The 19,473-nt window shown below is 34.6% G+C and overlaps 1 protein-coding gene across 11 annotated transcripts in view; it reads right to left on the bottom strand.

Moving 5' to 3' along the window:
* LOC133520663 (poly(rC)-binding protein 3) overlaps positions 1–19,473 on the bottom strand; it is a 243,776-nt gene that overhangs the window by 151,294 nt on the left and 73,009 nt on the right. For 10 of the 11 annotated variants that reach the window (XM_061855247.1, XM_061855243.1, XM_061855242.1 and 7 more), the window contains one exon: positions 17,533–17,569. The exons of the other annotated variant lie outside the window; for it this stretch is intronic. The gene's annotated coding sequence lies outside the window, so the exon portion shown is untranslated. The remainder of the gene's footprint in view (positions 1–17,532; positions 17,570–19,473) is intronic. 11 annotated transcript variants of the gene reach the window in all.

Below are 19,473 nucleotides of genomic sequence, written 5' to 3'. Positions count from 1 at the left end.
AAATATATCACTACTTTAATGAATATGAGAAAGCAAGTATAGTCTTGCTCAAGGCACGTATTAAGTAAGTACGTAAAGTAAATATTCTTTATTGCACCACAAAAAAAAACCAATTTAAAAATAAATTTACAATGACGACCGCTTTGGATTAGTGGGTAGTGACCCTGCCTACGAAGCTGATGGTCCCGGGCATTTATTCGTGTGATGAGCATGGATATTTGTTCCTGAGTCATGGGTGTTTTCTATGTATTTATGTATTTATAAATATTTATACATTTGTCTAAGTACCCTCAACACAAGCCTTATTGAGCTTACTGTGGGACTTAGTCAATTTGTGTAATAATGTCCTATAATATTTATTTATTATTATTTAATGTAAATCAAGGTAGCAACACAGCGACTTCTTTCAGACAACCTCAAAGTAGCAAGATATAAAGAACAGTAAGTTTTTTTAACAGGTCACTAACAGGTAGTAAAATTATGAAAGGGTATAGTTATAAGGTATAAAAATTATAGGGAAAATTGTAGTAGTAACCTAAAAGTTCGGTTTTAAAAGATACTTTAAAAACAATTTATTAAAAATGTGCGTATTGTAGATAGGTAATAAGTTATATATAACAAGCACTACTTACATCTGAATGTACGAACAATTGATCAAAACGAAAAGGGCCCCGCTTTTGATTATTTCGGAGTATTGCAATTCGTACCATAACCTTAGAACCATTAATTTTCGTTGAAACCGTGAGGTAAAGTGGCAGTTGCGGGCGGGACCCTACTCCGGGATATTAGCGAAATCACTATTGACTTGATACATTACCTTCTGTCGTTTGATGAGTATTGCCTTTTAGAACAAACTTTACTTAAGGGACACACTGTTTACTGACTAGCGGTTGACGGGTGGCATCAGATACGTTCTAAATTAATATTGCTATATGAAACTTTTCCTACACTCCGCTTTCAATTTATTATCAATATATAGGTAAGAATAATTGACTTCTAAATTGATATATTATACATTATAGCCCCTAACTCGTGAGTTAGGGGCTATAGTTCGTGAACTAAGGACGTATTTTCTCTTAAGTTAGGAGTTTAGCGCTACTTGTTTATTATGTCTCTATTTGATTGTCGCGTTATAACAAATATGCATATTAATTAAACTCATGTTAAACAAAAGCATTTGTTATTGACAATAAATATTTTTCAATTCCGGTTAAACAAAAGCACATGCTATATGTATTTAAGATGTGTATTTAAGTTATTATTATAAATAAACCTTTATAAGTATCTAATCAGCAGATGAAACCAAATATTAATAAAATTATGAATTCTTTATGTATTTGCCTTCACTCTGTGGATTGCTAAGGGTCGATTCGTCTCTAGGCTCCTTACTTTGAAGTATTTCAACTAGCGAAGATGGTATCCAAACATTGACTAACATTTCATCGAAAAACTATGAACATCATAGCTGCATGATTGTAATTTTTTGTGATTAAAGAATATAATATGTTTTTATATCCTAGAGAATTTTGAAACTGCTGTAGGTACCTAAAATAAATTTTTATTGTGGAAAACCCCGTAATAAATGTATTTGTACTCTCGTCAAAAACAAAAAAACAGGTAAGAGAGGTATAATAGATATATTGTTGGTTTCATTCATTTGTTCACCGCACATTGTTCCTTAATACAATGCACATGAATACTGGAAACATTTTCTACCTCAGAAAACTACAAAATATGAAAAATAACTTTTCCAAAGAATCTAACGTCTAACATGAAATGGAGCGTGGTCGGAGTCGCATAGCTACAATATAATCTTAACTTGCGCCTTTTCGAGAAACATCGAAGATGTTCGGCCGTTGTTCAGTGATTCACGTCTAGTTTGTACTCTATGCGGTTGGAGATTTTCTTGTATTATTAACTTTCACGTTCGAGAACATGCGAATATCGGTATTCGCATGTTTCCTTTAGTGATTATTGATAAGTAGTATATTTTTAGGTTAAATAAAATTTTCCAAATGAGCTTCTGACTGTGATGATATTGGGAGTGATTAATTATACCAAGTTTTATGCTTTGGGCTTTGCGTATTAAAGAGAGAAATTAGATTTAATTACTGTCATACAGAATAGGTCTGAACTGCTTTGAGGATGTCTATAAGGGAACCCTAGAAAGTAGAACAAAATTATTTTGGAAACCGGTAAATATCTTCGCCAGAACCCGCAACATAAATATGACAAATTCGTGACTTGAGAGAAGACCAATTTTGATCAATCTTAATTGCCCGGCATCTTCCAGAATCGAGAGCCATTACTTAAATGAAAGAAAAAGGGTCCGGCTGCGGTGTAGACTAACCATTTATTTTCATATTCTATCCTAAGAGGAGGCCAATCCGGCTTATTTTAAAGAAAATTTGTGACATGCCTGCCAAATAGCCACATTTAACTAACCATGACGCCGGAGTAACAAAACGAGTAAAGTGATTTTTTATTGGGACTATCATTTAAGTACAGAAAACATATTGCATAATATTTTAATATGGCAGCTGCAGCTGCATTACTGTTGCGACATTACTGCTGTGGCCATGACGCAGGTGTGGTACTTGTCAATTCGCTTGATAAAACGAGTGACGGATTGATCGTTCGAATCACGACAGTAAAGGGGCCCACTGATTACCAGTTCGCCGGACGATATCGGCCTGTCAGTTATTCGCGATTGTCAGCTTTTGCGAATAACTGACAAGCCGATGTCGTCCGGCGAACTGGTAATCAGTAGGCCCCTTTATGCGCCTAAGAACGTCACTCATACAGTGATAGCGCTGCATTAACACCGCAGCAGTTATGACGCAACAGTAACGTAGCGACACTTGCCATCTTAATGTCACCTTTTCAATTAAACGTCCTTTAGAGCATGTTTGACAATGTCTAAGTAAAGTCCTGAATAAGCTACTTGCCACTTATCTGTTGAATAAAGTCATCGTTGGCATTCCACAATCTTCAAATAAGCTTAACTGGTAGATAAAGTGCTAAGTTTAGTAAGTTTTATCTGGCAGTTAATTTTGTTAATTAGCTATCCAATACTATACTCAGGCTTTGTGAAACTGACCCTAAATGTTTTATTTATTTATTCTTCCCTTCACAACATGTACCAACTTGGACATTCAAATCATTTGTTTCCGGGGCAAACCAATAAAAGAAATGCGTAATATGGAAATTATTGCAGTTACGCATTTGGACTTTTCTAATTTCCAATGAGTATTTACACACTTGTTCAAAATAATGGTGGACTAATGTATAATGGCACAATAGTACATAACTTCACCAATTCAACAGTGTGTCCAAAGCTTTACAACCTACCTAACATTGTATTCATGATTGGCGAGGACGGACTAATTAAAATTTTAATTACGACCCGCATCTGTTTCTGATACTTTCACGTGGGCCGAGAAAAATACCAGGCGATAAAATGTATCCCCGAATTATGTACACACATTGGTATTCTTATGTTAAATACCAACATTAAGGATCAGAAAAATACTAAACTGGCAGAAGTAACTGACAGCTGCGGTTAGCATTTACGTATAAATCTTTCACTTTATGTAGTTTATGTACTGTTATTTTTACATAGATGCGCCTAATTAAATAAAAAATTCAAATTGCTGTTCGTAAATTGGCTCTTTTTGAAATCGTGCTTATTGATACCCTATATGTAGGTAGGTAGTTTTTTTAATATCTTATATACACGTTTGACTTCCGGTTCGAGTGCCATCTTGATAGTTAGGTACCAGAAGGTACTAGTACTTAGGTAGGTAGAGGCGTACGCCTCGTGATTAATTCCTTTATTTTTGCTTATTAATATTGTTAAGAGTGTAATATCGATAGCTTATTATACAATAAACTAATGATACAGTGTGCAGTGAATGGAGAATTAATCTTGAAACGCGTTTAACCACCATTTTGGAGCCAACAGTCAGTAAGCCACGTGCTACTTGTAAATCCAGCTATCGCTTTACAAGAGCTGATAAAATCACCTTCGTACACTGTCTTGTACTAACCGTACAATTTTAGGCGTCATTAAAGCTCCTAATACCTTGATACTGGCGAAATAGTCCCACTGGACTGAAACCATAATTTTAAAAGAATAAATGCGTGAATGATAAACGGTTAGATTTGTTGATATCAGACAATTTTATTGTTGTAAGTAATCAATATTTTAAATAACGTAAACAAGGTAAAAACAATAAGTTGTTGTAAGTAATCAATATTTTAAATAACGTAAACAAGGTAAAAACAATAACAAAAACAACAACTTTGTAAACAAGGAAATAATAAAAATGAGAAAAAAATACCCACATGAAATGATTCAAGGATTGAAGAACGAGAGAATAATGCTACGTAACGACAGTTCGCCTTAAGGATTAATTAACTTTTTATTTACTCGTATATTCGTTGTTTTTATATTTTGCAAGATTTTTTTTTTTTTTTTTTTGGTTTGCAAGTATTTACATGAACAGGTACTGACTCTTATTTTAATTGTAATGACAATCCTTATTGGAGCTATAATGATTTCATTTTCCTACTCCTTTACTATTATCTGTCATTTATGCATTCATTAACACGAATATAAGAACATACATTAAAGGTTTCAAGAAAAGTCTATATTGTCTATTCCTCATAACAGCACTTGTGCTTTTAATCGCTATAACGTTACTGCGATTAACATGGCTACCAACCTAACAAAATCAAAACGAATACAGTTTTAAACTAAGTGCATTGCTGCCAACTTACAAAATATTCATTTGGTTGCATAGTAAAAACAATTACTTCATAATTCAGAAACACGCATGTGACACCCGTAATATACGACCGCTTAGCGTTGCTTGTTAGTCTCCGTAGGCTACGGTGGCCAAAATCGAGAAAAAAACTGTCCAAACATTTAATTTAGCAAGTAGCAAGTACCAGGGCCTCATGAGTTACGAGGTGTCGCTGACCGGCCGGCCGCGGCCCGGGGCGGGCCGGGCGCGTAACAAGGTATGCTCGCGCGTCTTGGCTATATACTTTTGCTTTGTTTACCTACATTTTGTTGACTCGTAGGAAAAGTTGCAACGTTGTATAAGTAGGTCAAAAAATGCTCGTGGCGTATTCCTTTACAATGTTCGCCTACGTCTTCGGCTCCGGCTCACATTGTAACTCACGCCACTCGCCTTTTTTGACCCTTCTTATACAACTGTTGCATAAAATACTATAGTAGTATATTATAAATAAGACTATTAACAAAAATCATATTTTATCCACGATTATTATAGAAATTCTTATATGTTTGACATCATACAAACGTACTACGGTAATTGACTTGAATTGACTAATAATATTACAATATTATTAATAATAATACAACAAATAATATTACAATACTAAGAGATTTCAATCAGTCATCGACTTATCTAATAGACAAAAATAAAACGAGAGTGTACACGATACTTAGCTACCGTTAGCAGCTAACAAACATTAAGAGTATTATTTTTATGTTCAGCCAATCGCTAAAGGAATAAAACTTAAAACAGGGAAAAAAGAAAAAGCCATTAGCGCAGAGCCGATTAGTACTAGGTAGTATTTCTGTGGCACCGGCTCGTTTGAACCGTTCCAGTTAGTTACTTTATACTTATTTTTATGGTTTCACCCATTGGATGAAGGGAGCGACGCTAAAAAGAGCAATAATCGAGTTAATTCATTAACAATAGATCTATATTATGAAATTATTTAATAAGTTATTGGATTTTAATCGGATTAGTTCGTGCCGTCTAACGGGACGGTTGATTATCAGATACAAATTAAATCTCGAAAATCTCGGAAATGGTAATTGTTTTATTATCGCCCTAATGAGTAGGAAATATAGCTTCCTAAACTTAATTTTGCTGTGGGAGTCTAACAAGTTTTATAAAAACTGATGTGTAAATGTCTCCCAGCGTATTTAAGTAGAACAAAGAAAAGTGCCTTGCGGCTGTGATGTAGACGCTTCAGGTGTCTCTGTTTATTTTCGCCCGTCGTTTTTTGAGGTTTTTTATTGGGTTTTACACTTTTGCATACAGTCTTTCAAAACCTTTTACATCCTGTCTAATCTCTTACTTGCTGTAAAATAAAAAAGATTTGACTAACTCTGCTTATTCTTTGACCGAACAAATAAGTAACACCTCCCATTTTGCTTGGCTTAAAACTCATTCGTAGTTCTGTTCTTAACCTAATGTCGTGAAATTTACTAAGAAGGTTTAAAAAAATATAGTTTTATTGCCATTTATGATATTGGAATTACTTTCAAAACGTCGGGGTTCGCAAGGTCTACAGCGACTACAGCTCACAGAACCACTAGGTGTGATGCGGCTCATTTTTTTTTTTGTACGTACAGGGTTCCTTGAATAGACAATATCAAAACTGTTTCTTTGCCATCATAAGCAGTTCAATGGCCATAAGCAAGTTTAATTTGCGCCAACAATAATGTAGTAGAGAAACAAACGTAGCGAACTTACCAATTCGTAGTTCGCTTCCTTGACTCGGCGGCCAAACGCCGAGAGATATTGTTGTGGTCTGCCGTGATCGAAACTCGAGCGCGGCCCGTGCGTGTTAGATTCCACATTACGGCAGTAAGCAGCTTAATGACCCGGAACATATTGCCAATTTGCACTTGGCCGATCGTAAAATTGGCGCAGCGTGAGGTTTTACACTTGAGTATATAGCTGAAAAGTGCTATTAATTACTGTTTTTTTAGTTAAATATATACTTAATTTTTAAATAAAATAGTTTCTAAATATTTGTGTATCATTTGCAACTTTAAATTGCCCCTTTAAGTAGCAATGTCACCAGTTAATTGTTTAGTTACAGCGGTATATAATAATTCGAAATAATAGTTCTAAATAACTTTTTTTTATGTCTTTACGCGAATGTTGTTGTTTCTAGCCTTTCTTTCTGATTCAAGACGTTACATCTATACTCATTTGTGTTTTAATGAACACAATAGGAGGGTAAAGCTAAATTATCCTGATTAGAGTGAGCGTAACCCGCCTAAAAGCTCTTAATATTAGGTTTAGCAGGATATTCAAACCAAAATAATGAATTCTCACATACACCATTACGAACTTAAATTATTCCATTTAATCTGCTACGCTTGGGAAATAGGGTTTCAAACTAATTGTATAATCATAGAATTATACATTTTGTAGTCGTACATCAGAACCATTAAATTTGTTTATTTAAGTATAGGAATGGTACATGCGTTTGCCCTATGAAACAATTATACTATTGTCTATTAAATTTACAATATAAAGACTACAATTACTACTAGAGCAGCGAACGATCAATAGTAAATAGTGAAAATTGTTTGAGCAGGCCTTTGTCCACTAGTATACGTCCTTCTGCCGATTAATGACTGTATTCTTTCGGGTATAAAAAAGCCTTTTATTTTTTGCAAGTAGTTACAATGTCATCATAAATTGAAATTGAAATGAATATACATAACTATAAGTAGTTAAAAATTACATTATTTATACATAAATTAAATTAAAATTGAATTTTAAGTAACACTAAAGCTGGCCATATACACTAGGGTACGACTGCGCAGTTTCACCCGTACAGTTCATCTGCACAGGCAAAGCTGGTTAGAAAACTGCGCAGTCGAATGCCACATGCACTAAATTTTTCCTGTGCAGTTAGCAAAACTGCGCAGGCATACCCTAGTGTGTATGGCCGGAGCAAATTGCTACGAATCGAAAACCCCTTCTCGGGTGATGGCCTCCTCCAGAGAGAACCAGTTAGATCTGGTTTAACCATCTTTTCAGGTAGTGTCAAGCTTTATATTAATGCCACTTTGGTGGCAAATAAGCATGCGGCCTGGCTGATGGTAAGCGCTTACCGTAATCTATGAAAACCTGCAACTCCTTAGGTGTGACAGTCAGTGTAGAATCCCGCATACTCGTTTTTTAAGAACCATACTTTTCCCCACGATTTTTGAAACTGCAGACGCATCCTAATGTATCCTTCGCAAAAGCAATCTGTCAAGGAGGCTTTACCAAGTAATCTCAATCAGGAGGCAATCCGGATGCATAATATGGGCTCCGTATTCGCATACAATTTAATGGCGAAGAGCCAAAGGCTACCCTTGCTTGACCTTCCATGTTGGGGGTCGCACGTGACTTGAATGGATCGTGTTTACCTCACCAAACATGATGGTAACTTTGGTGTTGAATTTTTAACAAGTTATGGTTTGTCCATTGTAGTGGTTTACTTTTGTATGGATTAGAATTTTAAAATCGTTATCATTAATATTAAATTTACGTGAATTGGAATAATTAATTGACATTGTATTTTAATTTATAATAATTTTGTAATTAATTATGCCTAAATTGAACTTAATGTGACAGTGTATGATTAATATTAAATAAAATCAATCTATCTATCTATTTATCTATCTGCGTGAGCTATCAAGTTTTTTTTCCATTTGACGTTCGGTCCGATTCGAACTTTAAGATACGTCAAATATTATGTTGACGTTTTTGTTTGAAAAAGCGTAACTTTAGACACTGACATATCCAAACCATATCGTATCTAGACCTAATATTTGATGTATCTTAAAGTTTGAATCCGGCCGATTGAAAGAAATAGTTAATCCGAGTGACGATCTGCGCGGTGTTCGGAAGCGTCTGCAGGCGTATTCTGATTGTGATATCAGGTTTAATAACCTATTTGATCTGGACTTGACACTAACTGATCATATCCATAAAAAATCCTGATCGACTTCATAACATGTTATTATATTCAAAATAGGAGGGAAGAATCAATAATTTTTATTGGCACAACTAAAAACTAGTAATATATAATCACTTAAATTAAAAACTTATAAATAAAAAATTTGGCTTAAGTCGAAGTCGCTCGGTAGGGTGCCCAAAAGGCTGGCCGCATTGCCCCGCTGGATGGCAATGCTGATCCGCTGGGTAAAATATTGGCCAGCTCTCTGGTCACCAGAAGCCGCTTTGACAGCTCCTCATAGAGGCGACGCACTCTAGGCCCCCACGGCCCCAGGGTTTCTACCCCAAACGCCGCAAATAGCTACTACCTAGTGTGACATACTTGCGACATTTGAGGCTTTCGGCTGAGGATGCAGCCGCACCAGCGCCAACTTTGGTGCCTGGAATATGGGACGGAGCCAGGGTCTCCACGCAGGTAGCGTCCCAGACAAGTGGCAGACCCATACTCCAAGGCACCAGCGTCATTCCGTCAGGCCTCTTGCCACCGACCCTGGCCAGACCGTTGGGCTCGAGGACCGCTGGTACCTTGGCACTGACAAGGGTCCTCCGGATGACGGAGGAAAGTGGCTAAAGATTGTGCCGATTTGCATAGAATGGAAGAACTGATTTAAACTAAGAATGCATACCTACCTAAAGTAAGTAGAATATTACATGTAGGTACATAATATATTCTCTTGGTAGCTAGAGCTTGGATTAGAAATGTACACGAAGTATTAAATAGCTACGGTAATGCATAACTCAAAATTATTCTCGTAGCTCTCTGCCCATTCCGACATAAAGCTAACGTAAGTAACATTATCAACAGCAAATTAGTAGCGTAGCTACGAGCTTCAGCTACAACCGTAGCGTCGCTACGGCGTAGAGCTCGCGATAATAATATACTTACGAGTACCTTAGTTATTGGAGTTTATTGCCTTCGCTTATTACGGTTATTTTAAATACGAACTAGAATGGCATTCAGGCTTTAGAATCTCGCACTCATATATAAATGATTTGACAAGTGCCAAACGAATCGAAATCAACGCGGACATTATTAGAAATGAAAAAAGTGCATTCAGGGTTAATAGAATTACCTTAGTTGCAAGTGTTAAAAACTATGGATAAGTATTACTCACAATGCTGACATCTAATTTGCTAACAGAGATATAAAGTAAATAATATTCCATTCTCAAATGTTAAATATTAATATTAATTTCATTTTGCATTCTCGTATGATCACAACAAATCAGGAAGTGATAATAATATTATTGCCCTAGAAAGAATAAAGCATTAATTTTTAATTTGTATAAATTTATGCTTTGAGAATCCATGCACGAAACACGATGTTTCCCTACTTTATATCCAGATTGCAAAGCCGCAGAAAAAAGGTAGTAAATAATCTGAAAATACGGAGCAGGAAAAACACATTTTCCTCCTCACTTCACTGGACAGAAAGTGAGGGATTAATAAGATACAAAGTATATCCAACTTGTTCAAATATTCAGAGAATGGATACTCCCTTTAGATTACTGCTGTTACCTATCTGACAGAACCAAACTAATCTTGACGCAACAAAGTTCAAGTTTCCCAGGAAATATTGCTTTCATTTAAAGAGTCGGTGGCTGCGGAGCAATATTAAATCTACTCTGCGACGCAAATGAACGTATTTCTTCATTGCAAATTTGCTTTGACAAATAATATTTTATTTTCACATCATTACAGTTGAGGGCGGGGTTGTTCAAGAAAAACTAAGTGGAGAGAATGAAGCGTCAGTCGTCAGTTTTGTTTTCTATATTTACTTATTATGTATATTTATAGGTGCGTTAAATACACTATAACTGTATCATACAGTTATATGTACACATTAAAAATAATTCTCAATGTGTATAATATTGAGCAACCATCTAGAGACATTAAGGTAAGCAGTGGCGTCGCAAAATCATACCTGTATAATTTAAATATATGTACTTATTAAATAGGAATGCAATCGGTAATGTACCGGTAATTTCTATAGAAAAATTTACCGGGTTGTAATTCTTTATAAGAAATGCCTAAACAAATTACTTTAATAAAACACCCAAATATACCCAATAAAGATTGAAATGGATTTGGTCTTCAACGCTATTTATTGTGTACCCTTTTCTGTCGAGTAATAGAATATGTAAGAACAAATTACTAAAAAGAAACAGAAATAGGGATGCTTCGGTATATTTAATGTAGATACATATAACTATAATTATGTACCTACCAACTTTCGAAATATTTTTTTTAATATCAAAAATTCATAATAGATCAATTACAGAAAAAGCAAATTTAAACCCTAAATCTATATATAAGACTCAATTATTTTTAAAATTGTAAATTGTTTCAATGACTACAAAGATTATGCTCGTGTAGCCAGCACAATTCGGAAAAATGTTGTCGACTCAGCGAAAATGAGCCTGAAAGTAAGGACCAATAAATTTTTGATTACGGCAGACGACGGGTCTAAAGGTTTTTTGCTGAAGAGGAAAATTAATTAAGAACGGCTAGTAAAAACCAAATCGTGTCGCTTAACAGGCTTTTGTTTCATTTTATTACGTTGTTAATAATTACGGGAAAGTTACCACGTCGTATACTTAGTGTGAGAAAAAGTCTAAATAAAATAGGAAGTTTGCCGCCGTCGCTGCAAATGCAATCAGGGTCGGTCTCACCTTCTTACGCACAGCTTTATGATATGATAAAGAAAGCAGGGCTAGGATTATCTCGACAGTCGGAGGGTCGGTCCGCCGTCCGTCGTACGCTAACGAGGTTGCCTCAAACAATCAGAAGTCAAGCAGAAATTGATGGGGTGCTCCGCACGCCCACACAGACGTGAACGCTTACAACCCGGCTTAATTAAAAGACTTCACTCAAGCGTTATTCGCAATATTGGAAGGTTGTCCTTGTGATGTTCGCTACTTTATGAAATTACACGAAGGTGTAAACAATTAATTAAATGTAAAAAATAAGTAATAAACGCGATTTATGAAATATTAATAGTAATAGTAAATTCAAGCTCGAGCTCGAGTCAAGTTAGCGTCATTGTTACAAAGGTTTATGAATACTTGAGCCGCTGCTTTGTTGCACAAGCAGTACAGTATCCATTATTTCATGAATGCACTTCGTTAGTAGCGCCTTTATTGCAAATGCTTTATGGTACGGATATAATAAAATCAACAAAGTTGTCAGTCGTCATAATTTGACGATCGGTCTGGTCTGGTGGTGGTGGTGGTGACCCTGCCTGTGAAGCCGATGGTCCTGGGTTTGAACCCCGGTAAGGGCATTTATTTGTGTGATGAGCACAGATATTTGTTCTTGAGACATGGATGTTTTCTATGTATTTAAGTATTTGTGTATTATATATATCGTTGTCTAAGTACCCACAACACAAGCCTTCTTGGCTTACCGTGGGACTAATTAAGTTTGAGTAAGAATGTCCCTATAGTATTTATTTATTCATTACTGAATGTAACAAGTGTATGTATCTATTTTTAAAACTTGTCCTTTGAATAATTGTGTAGGCAAATTTTGTGCACTGTAATTTTTTTTTTATGTCGGATGCTATGTAGTCATCACTTGAAAAGTCTAAAAAAGAGGTTCTTACTTTTCTGGTCTGCAGTTAAATTCGTATGTTTCATATTTAATGTTTATAAGAGTTACTTTGGTTTTTATTGAATTGCAAGAAAAGTTAGACTGCCAGCGTCATTTTTGATGTAACTCGTCCTAAATGATGTTAATGGCCAACTTCGATCCACTTCAGCACATTTACTCGCACACGCAGCACGAATAATCGAGCACGATTAATTACGTTAATATTAAGGGAAATTCTCGATTTTACTGGCATATAACAAGTTAATTAAATGTAAAACTAGACAGAACAGCTCGCGCGTGTCAGTGTTTGTTCACCAGGCAATTCAACACCACGCCGCGCCGGCCCATTAAAATGTGTGCTTATATGTACGTACACGGGTATCGTGTCAGTACACTAGATACAATAGCTCTCCTAGAGCAACGTATCGTTTGACATCAAGGGCGCACTTAAAGGTAGATTATACTCAACTGTCCTTGAAGAAATGTTCTGTTGTGTAATCTGGTACACAATAGACCATTTTTTATAGCAGAGATAATAAATAATAATTAATGTCGCAAATAACAGTTTGGCGTTCTAAGTGAAATATTTTATGGATAATAATGCCCTCTCAGTTAACGGGGGAATAAAACTTTAACTAAAAGCATAAGAAGGCTACGTATAAACGGCAGTTAAATTACTCTAAACGCTGTGGTCGTAACAGTGCATGCCATTAAGAAGACGGGAGCATTAAAGTTAAAGCAACTGGAATTAAATTAACATATAAATACGTATGTTTAATCCCACGTTTCGATAGTCTTTATCAGCGACGCTTCTGAAAACCCGTAGCACCTATTAATTTGCTGATTTTATTTAAATAAATACTAATTAATTAATATAAATAAAGCTGCCCAAGTGAAATAAATATGGTACTATACAGGGTGATTCATGAGACGTGAGCTGGACTAAGCCTACACAATCAGTAAATGTTAATGAATCGTTCACCATCATATTTAAGTAAAACAATCACGCTTTTTATCTGTTATTTAACTTTTTCTTAAGGACTAATTTGATTATCTACAATCGTGGACACCCTACAACACTTAATTAACAAAGATAAAACCTCTTTAATCGTTATGACAGCACTTTGATTATGAAGAAAATAAAATGTCACACTTGAGTGAGATACGATTTTATAAAAGTAACCAGACTCCGATGACATTCAATTTGTCACTTATTATGGATAAAACAAAGAGGGTGACCATAAATATCGTAAATAAAATAAAACTCTTTTTTTTTTAACAGTAAAAATTAAATTAACGTTAATCTCACAAATACTGGTACGAAACAGTTGCTGATAATTTACCGAATATGCAGGCTTGATCCTGCTCACGTCTCCTGAATCATCCTGTATATCTATATATGGCATAATCACGACACGTGACAATTCGTCGCGAGACAGAAAATAATATATTTATATGCTTTATTTATAGATAATCCCCGGTTTAAAATATGAAATATAAAAATTTGAAAATTATCCTCTCTCGTTTCCGAGTGAACGAAAACTCAATAAATCATACAACTGTAAATTTTCCTAGAGGTGACTGAAGCAAATACAAATAAAAGGTGTTCCATTGTGTTGTACGGCATTATTATTGTGAGCCGTACTGTCTTACTTAGAAAACCTTTTTCTACTTCTTTCTTACTCCGGTCGTTTGTGCAGTGTACTGCCTTGTTTTAAGACGCCTGACACAATCAAATGGTATTTACGGTATTATTTTTAAAGAAAACAACAACTATTTTGTTAAATAAGTATTTTTCTTCATTGCTTAAATTTCTCAATGCTTAGTTTTTTTTTAATTCTATTAACTTATTGGGATGTATGGAAAAAAATCTGCGAAGATTTGAAGAGTCCTCAGCTTATGCGTTAAAAGGCTGGGGGACCCTAAATGTCAAGCCCTTTGGGTCAGCAGTATTGAGGGTGGCATGCTTAGACGATTATCGACCGCGAATTTTTATTTAATTTCGGTTTTACAAGATGTTTGAACAGGATCTAGCTATTTAGTCTTTGTGGGTGTATGAAAATATTAATAAAATAGTTTATAATGTCATCTGGTATGAACTAAAGTAAAAATATGTAAATTTACGGCATAGTTACTATATTTACAGGGTAATTCACAATCAGTAAATGTTAATGGATCGTTCACCATCATATTTAAGTAAAACGATCACGTATTTTTTTTATAAAGATTTATTATCTACAATCATGGAGGTACAACACTTAATTAACAGTGATAAAACCTATTCAACCGCTGTGACAGCACTTTGATTATAAAGGAAATAAAATGTCACACATGAGTGAGATACGATTTTTCAAAAGTAACCAAAATCCGTTGACATTCTTTTGGACACTTGTTGTTATTGATAAAACAAATAGGGTGACCATAAATGTCGAAAATAAATTAAAACTTTTTTTGTACAGAAAAAATAAATAAAAGTTAATCTCACAAAAAAATCCGGTACGAAACAGCTGCTTATAACTTAATAAATGCGCAGGCTTCATCCTGATCACGTCTCCTGAATCATCCCGTATATATTATCTGCTACCAATAAAATACTCAATGGTGCTCTATTATTTTTTAATCACACTTGCGCAGTAGGTAGCGTGTTATTGCAAGCAAGCGCAGCGGGAGCACGGGAGTAATGGCTTTTTTTAACTGTCACTAACTCACACGAACCTAGTAGGATATAAGTAAAATACTATACTTGTTTAAAATCAAAGTGTTAATGTATTAACTTGAATAAAAATAATAAAAGCAAATAAACCCTTATATTAATTATTTCAATATTTTGTTTGAACATAAGGATTTTAGTTTACAAAAGTCATTTTCTTTGGAAAAACATTATTTGATAAAACGGGATAATATAAATAATCGTATCTATGTATGTACAGTAAGCTGCAGAGAAAACTGACCACCCATGCATAGAAACATGTGTTCGGGGGAGGTCAGTTATATCTGAGGCTTACTGTACCTATTACATGAATAGAGTCCCGAGTATAATTCACATTAAAATGATTTCACTATCAGTAGCACTCAAGATATTAAAGTTGTTAACATACAAAGGGTCCATATCATATCTACAAAAACCTTCAGACCCTCGTCGGACCCTGTCGGTCGTGCGCGTGTACGGTTTTGGTATTTCGCATGAACATGTTTTTGTACTTGCGAGTCATTAATGCTCTAGTGAAATGTTGAAAATATGATAAATATTTATTGTGTTCATATACTCGAGGAACTTAATGAATTTCGACTAATATTATGTATACTAATCAGCACAAATACTTAAAACTCTTAAAAACGTTTTGCTCTACCTATTATTATATCTGATTCATTGATAATAGACCCGTAGAATGATCCGCAACTTTATAGTTCCGACCTCAAACCAGGCAGTATTATAGACCATAATTAATAATACAAATCCTCTTTACTGCACAACCTCAAATAACATTTACAGAGAACTCAATGAATTTCGACTAATATTCGATACACATTTCTGTCAGCTGCATTGATATTGAATTATCACCCTTACCCTTTTTGAATTATTATGCTTACATATGTAAGCAGACATCGGATTCTAGTGGGCAAAATATAATAACAGGCAAGGAGTTCCTACCTGTATGTACCTGTATATGTATACTGTACTGTACTGTGTGTATGTGTGTATATACAGGATGGGGAAATAAGAGTGATACAATTTGTATTTTTAATTTTAATTATATTACGTGCAAAACTTATTTGGTCATAAATATATTATTCAGGGTTGGCAACTGTATACGGTAGATAATTTCTGCCAAACTTCTAACTCTGCAAGCACTTTTTCTCAAATGTTTGTATTGTTTAAAACACGATGTATGCTCGGTTAATTTCGAGAAAAAGTTACAGTGATTTCCACCCAAATTCCCTAAATTTTGCAGCTCCTAACATATTTCTGTGGGGGCTATATCTAAAATAACGTATCTATGCTAACAAGCTGATGAAATTTAAATAGTTAAAACCGACTATCCGACACAAATTTACTAAGATAACGCCGAAACAGTGCTAAACTATCCTGAAAATTGCGATGATAAGGACTTAAATTTGCCTGCTGTTAAAAGTGGACATATGTGGGACATTATGTTAGTAAATTTGTTTTCTTAAATTATACAATAATAGTAACTATATAATATATAAACTAACTTAATCCTGAAATAATATATTTTAAAAACAATACTTACATAATAATCTTTGAACGTAATATAGTTACAATTTAAAAACAAAATATTACTTCTTATTTGCCCATCCTGTATAAACTCAATCACCGAAACTTTTCCCATGTACAATAAGCAGCAGGGAAAAATGATCCCCTCTGCATATAAACTTATTTGTAGGGGGGCCAGTTATCTTTGCAGCTTACTGTTTTAATGGTCGCTCAAAGTATTAATATTAAACAAAATAATAACTTAAACTAAAAATATCTCCATTCCCTCCTCTTTTATTTTACAGGAATTTTCAAAATTTCACTCATCATATTTTTTTCTAATCTAGCGATCATATAAATTTGCTTTGTGTACCTACTCTATTAATGATCCCGAAATAATACTTACAAACAATATACAGTTACAAACGAAGCTGTGTGGCGATCACTACTATTAGGTAAAAGTTTAGTAGAGTCTTCGTATTATTTTATGTATATAATACTAGTAGTATCTACGAAATTGAGTGTTGTTCGCGAACACATCGTGTTCGTCGAACTGAGGCCCCATACTGGGATATGGGCATGGGCGCCTGCGGGCTCCTTCACTCTCTTAATAATAACGGTTAAAGAGTGGTAAGAGAGAGAGAGAGTTAAAGAGCAAGAAACAAGGGGTCACTTCTATTACTTTGTTCGGAAAGGGCGTTCTTGGAGGTAACGGATACATTTCAATCTTTGGAATACTTTCCCTACAAGGGATTATAACTATTTGAGACATCAGCTTCTGTGCATGTTTGAAAACTTTCTCAAAGTCCATTATATCAGTTTACTTACGGATTGTATTTTTATGATTTGTACAAGTTCGATGTAACTAACAAATTATTAATCATGCTATAAAAAAACCGTAAGGACAATAACTATAGTTATATCATTGGCACATACCTCAACGATGATTTCTTTGTTACGATGTACCAACAATCTGAAACAAACAGAGAAAAACATTAAAACAGAAAATTACTACTACGTGACCTAAAAAGCCTTATGGGGGAAGACATAAGACGGTAAAAGCGACTTATCGTGTCATAAAAGTGAGTAGGTAACAGTTTATTGACCCTAAAGGCATGTTACCGTTACATTTGCATAAGGATGGTTATACACACGACCTTTTGCTGGTATCCGCTAACCCTCCCGTTTTATGACCCAGAGTTTGAGTTTCTGCATACCGACTCCAATTGAGATATAAAGAAATGAATTGATACCCACGAACACGTTTTCTGCTAGTAAGTAGTTTTACAATCTAATTCGAAAGACTTAGTCGGATATGGGTTTAATACAGAATAAATTTGATTTAAATGACGTAGTTATCTGAAAGAGGTAACTGGATAGATTACTAAAAAAAACAAAACCAGTTATGACATTTAGTTTTTTGTTGTTGTTTATTGAGCTGCTAAAATGTCCATATAGTTGCAAAAAGATAGAATTTCTAGCAGCATTCCATAATGTATATTTTCTGTTGAACTTAATTTATGTACCTATGTCTTTGATATTTTTCTATGTCCGTGATTGACATAATACGATGAATCGATAATTTCTTGTTGTAGGTATAGTAAGTGCATTTTTGCATAATATGTATGATGAATTTAAGCTACATACCTCCCATATCTACTCGTACTTTTAGAACTTACATGGATATAATCGCATCGTCTGATACCACGACATCCACTGATCTACTTTCGAACTCGAAAGCTAACTATTTTGAACCATACTGCCTCAAAATAAGGCAGTAACAAAACCTGAGAAGCAATCTACTGTAATCCAGCAATTTATCTTAAAAGTTCGGACATCTATTGCAAGTTGAATCTCAAAGTATACACAATAGATTTGTATTCTACAAATTCAGTAACTTAATAAAGAAGTTAAAACGGAGTTCGAATTATTTTTAATGAATTCTGTTCAGCTCCATTTAAGCATATTTCTTCTTTAAATGATACCTTAATTTGAATTAATTTCGCACTTTGAGTAAAAACAAGGCTTATTAGGAGTTTTTACAGCGGCGGCTCTCAAAACTAATGACAATGACAAGAAATTAAATTCCATTGTTATATGCGCATTATTGTGTACGTTTGTTAGGTATTTAAACATTTTTATACGCCATATAAATTATGGTTTAGAGGGATTCCGACAACAACACAATATATAAACATTATACCAACAACTTTTTTAAGTGAAATACTAAAAAGTACTAAAATCGTAAGTTCAGCGCTTAATGTCACTGTAAAAAAATTCATTAATAAATCTTCGAAAACACGCAAACTAGACCTAAACTCTGCATATTCTGTTCTTTACTACGATGATCGTTAGTGGGGTCAATTATAAAAATTGAATAAAGAAGTACTCCTTAATCGTCATAAAGTGTAGACTACAGAGAGAGAATAGCTACAAAGAGCGATAATCGCAAAACACTAAGCATGGTGCGGTTCAAGTTTGGTCTCACGAGGTCGCATCACAACTCCTCCCTTAATCGCCCCAGACGCTTACTTATCGCCAACTAACTTATGCTGTTATGCTTAGTTCACACAAATTGTAGATGTTGATTTATTAAGCTCAGTCTGAAATTACTGTCAGAATTCTAGATGCGCAGAATGTAAATAGGGCCCGACTCCTCGTGGATTCTCGACGGTTAAGATGTCTGTTTTCGGGATGATATGGCAACGAGTATACACGGTGGCAAAAGCAGCCCACCTATATGAATTTTATCCATAGGTAAATGAGTTCAACAACTGTTATATTTAGGTACAATGAAACATGATTATGATTATAACACTTCAGCATAATTTTATATTTACAAATGAAAGATAACACACAGTCACATATGGTACGTAC

The sequence above is a fragment of the Cydia pomonella genome, chromosome 8 (assembly GCF_033807575.1).
Source record: "Cydia pomonella isolate Wapato2018A chromosome 8, ilCydPomo1, whole genome shotgun sequence".
Classification (NCBI taxonomy): Eukaryota; Metazoa; Arthropoda; class Insecta; order Lepidoptera; family Tortricidae; genus Cydia; species Cydia pomonella.
The sequence above is the reverse complement of the archived record's forward strand: the minus strand, read 5'-3'. Positions and strand labels throughout refer to the sequence as shown.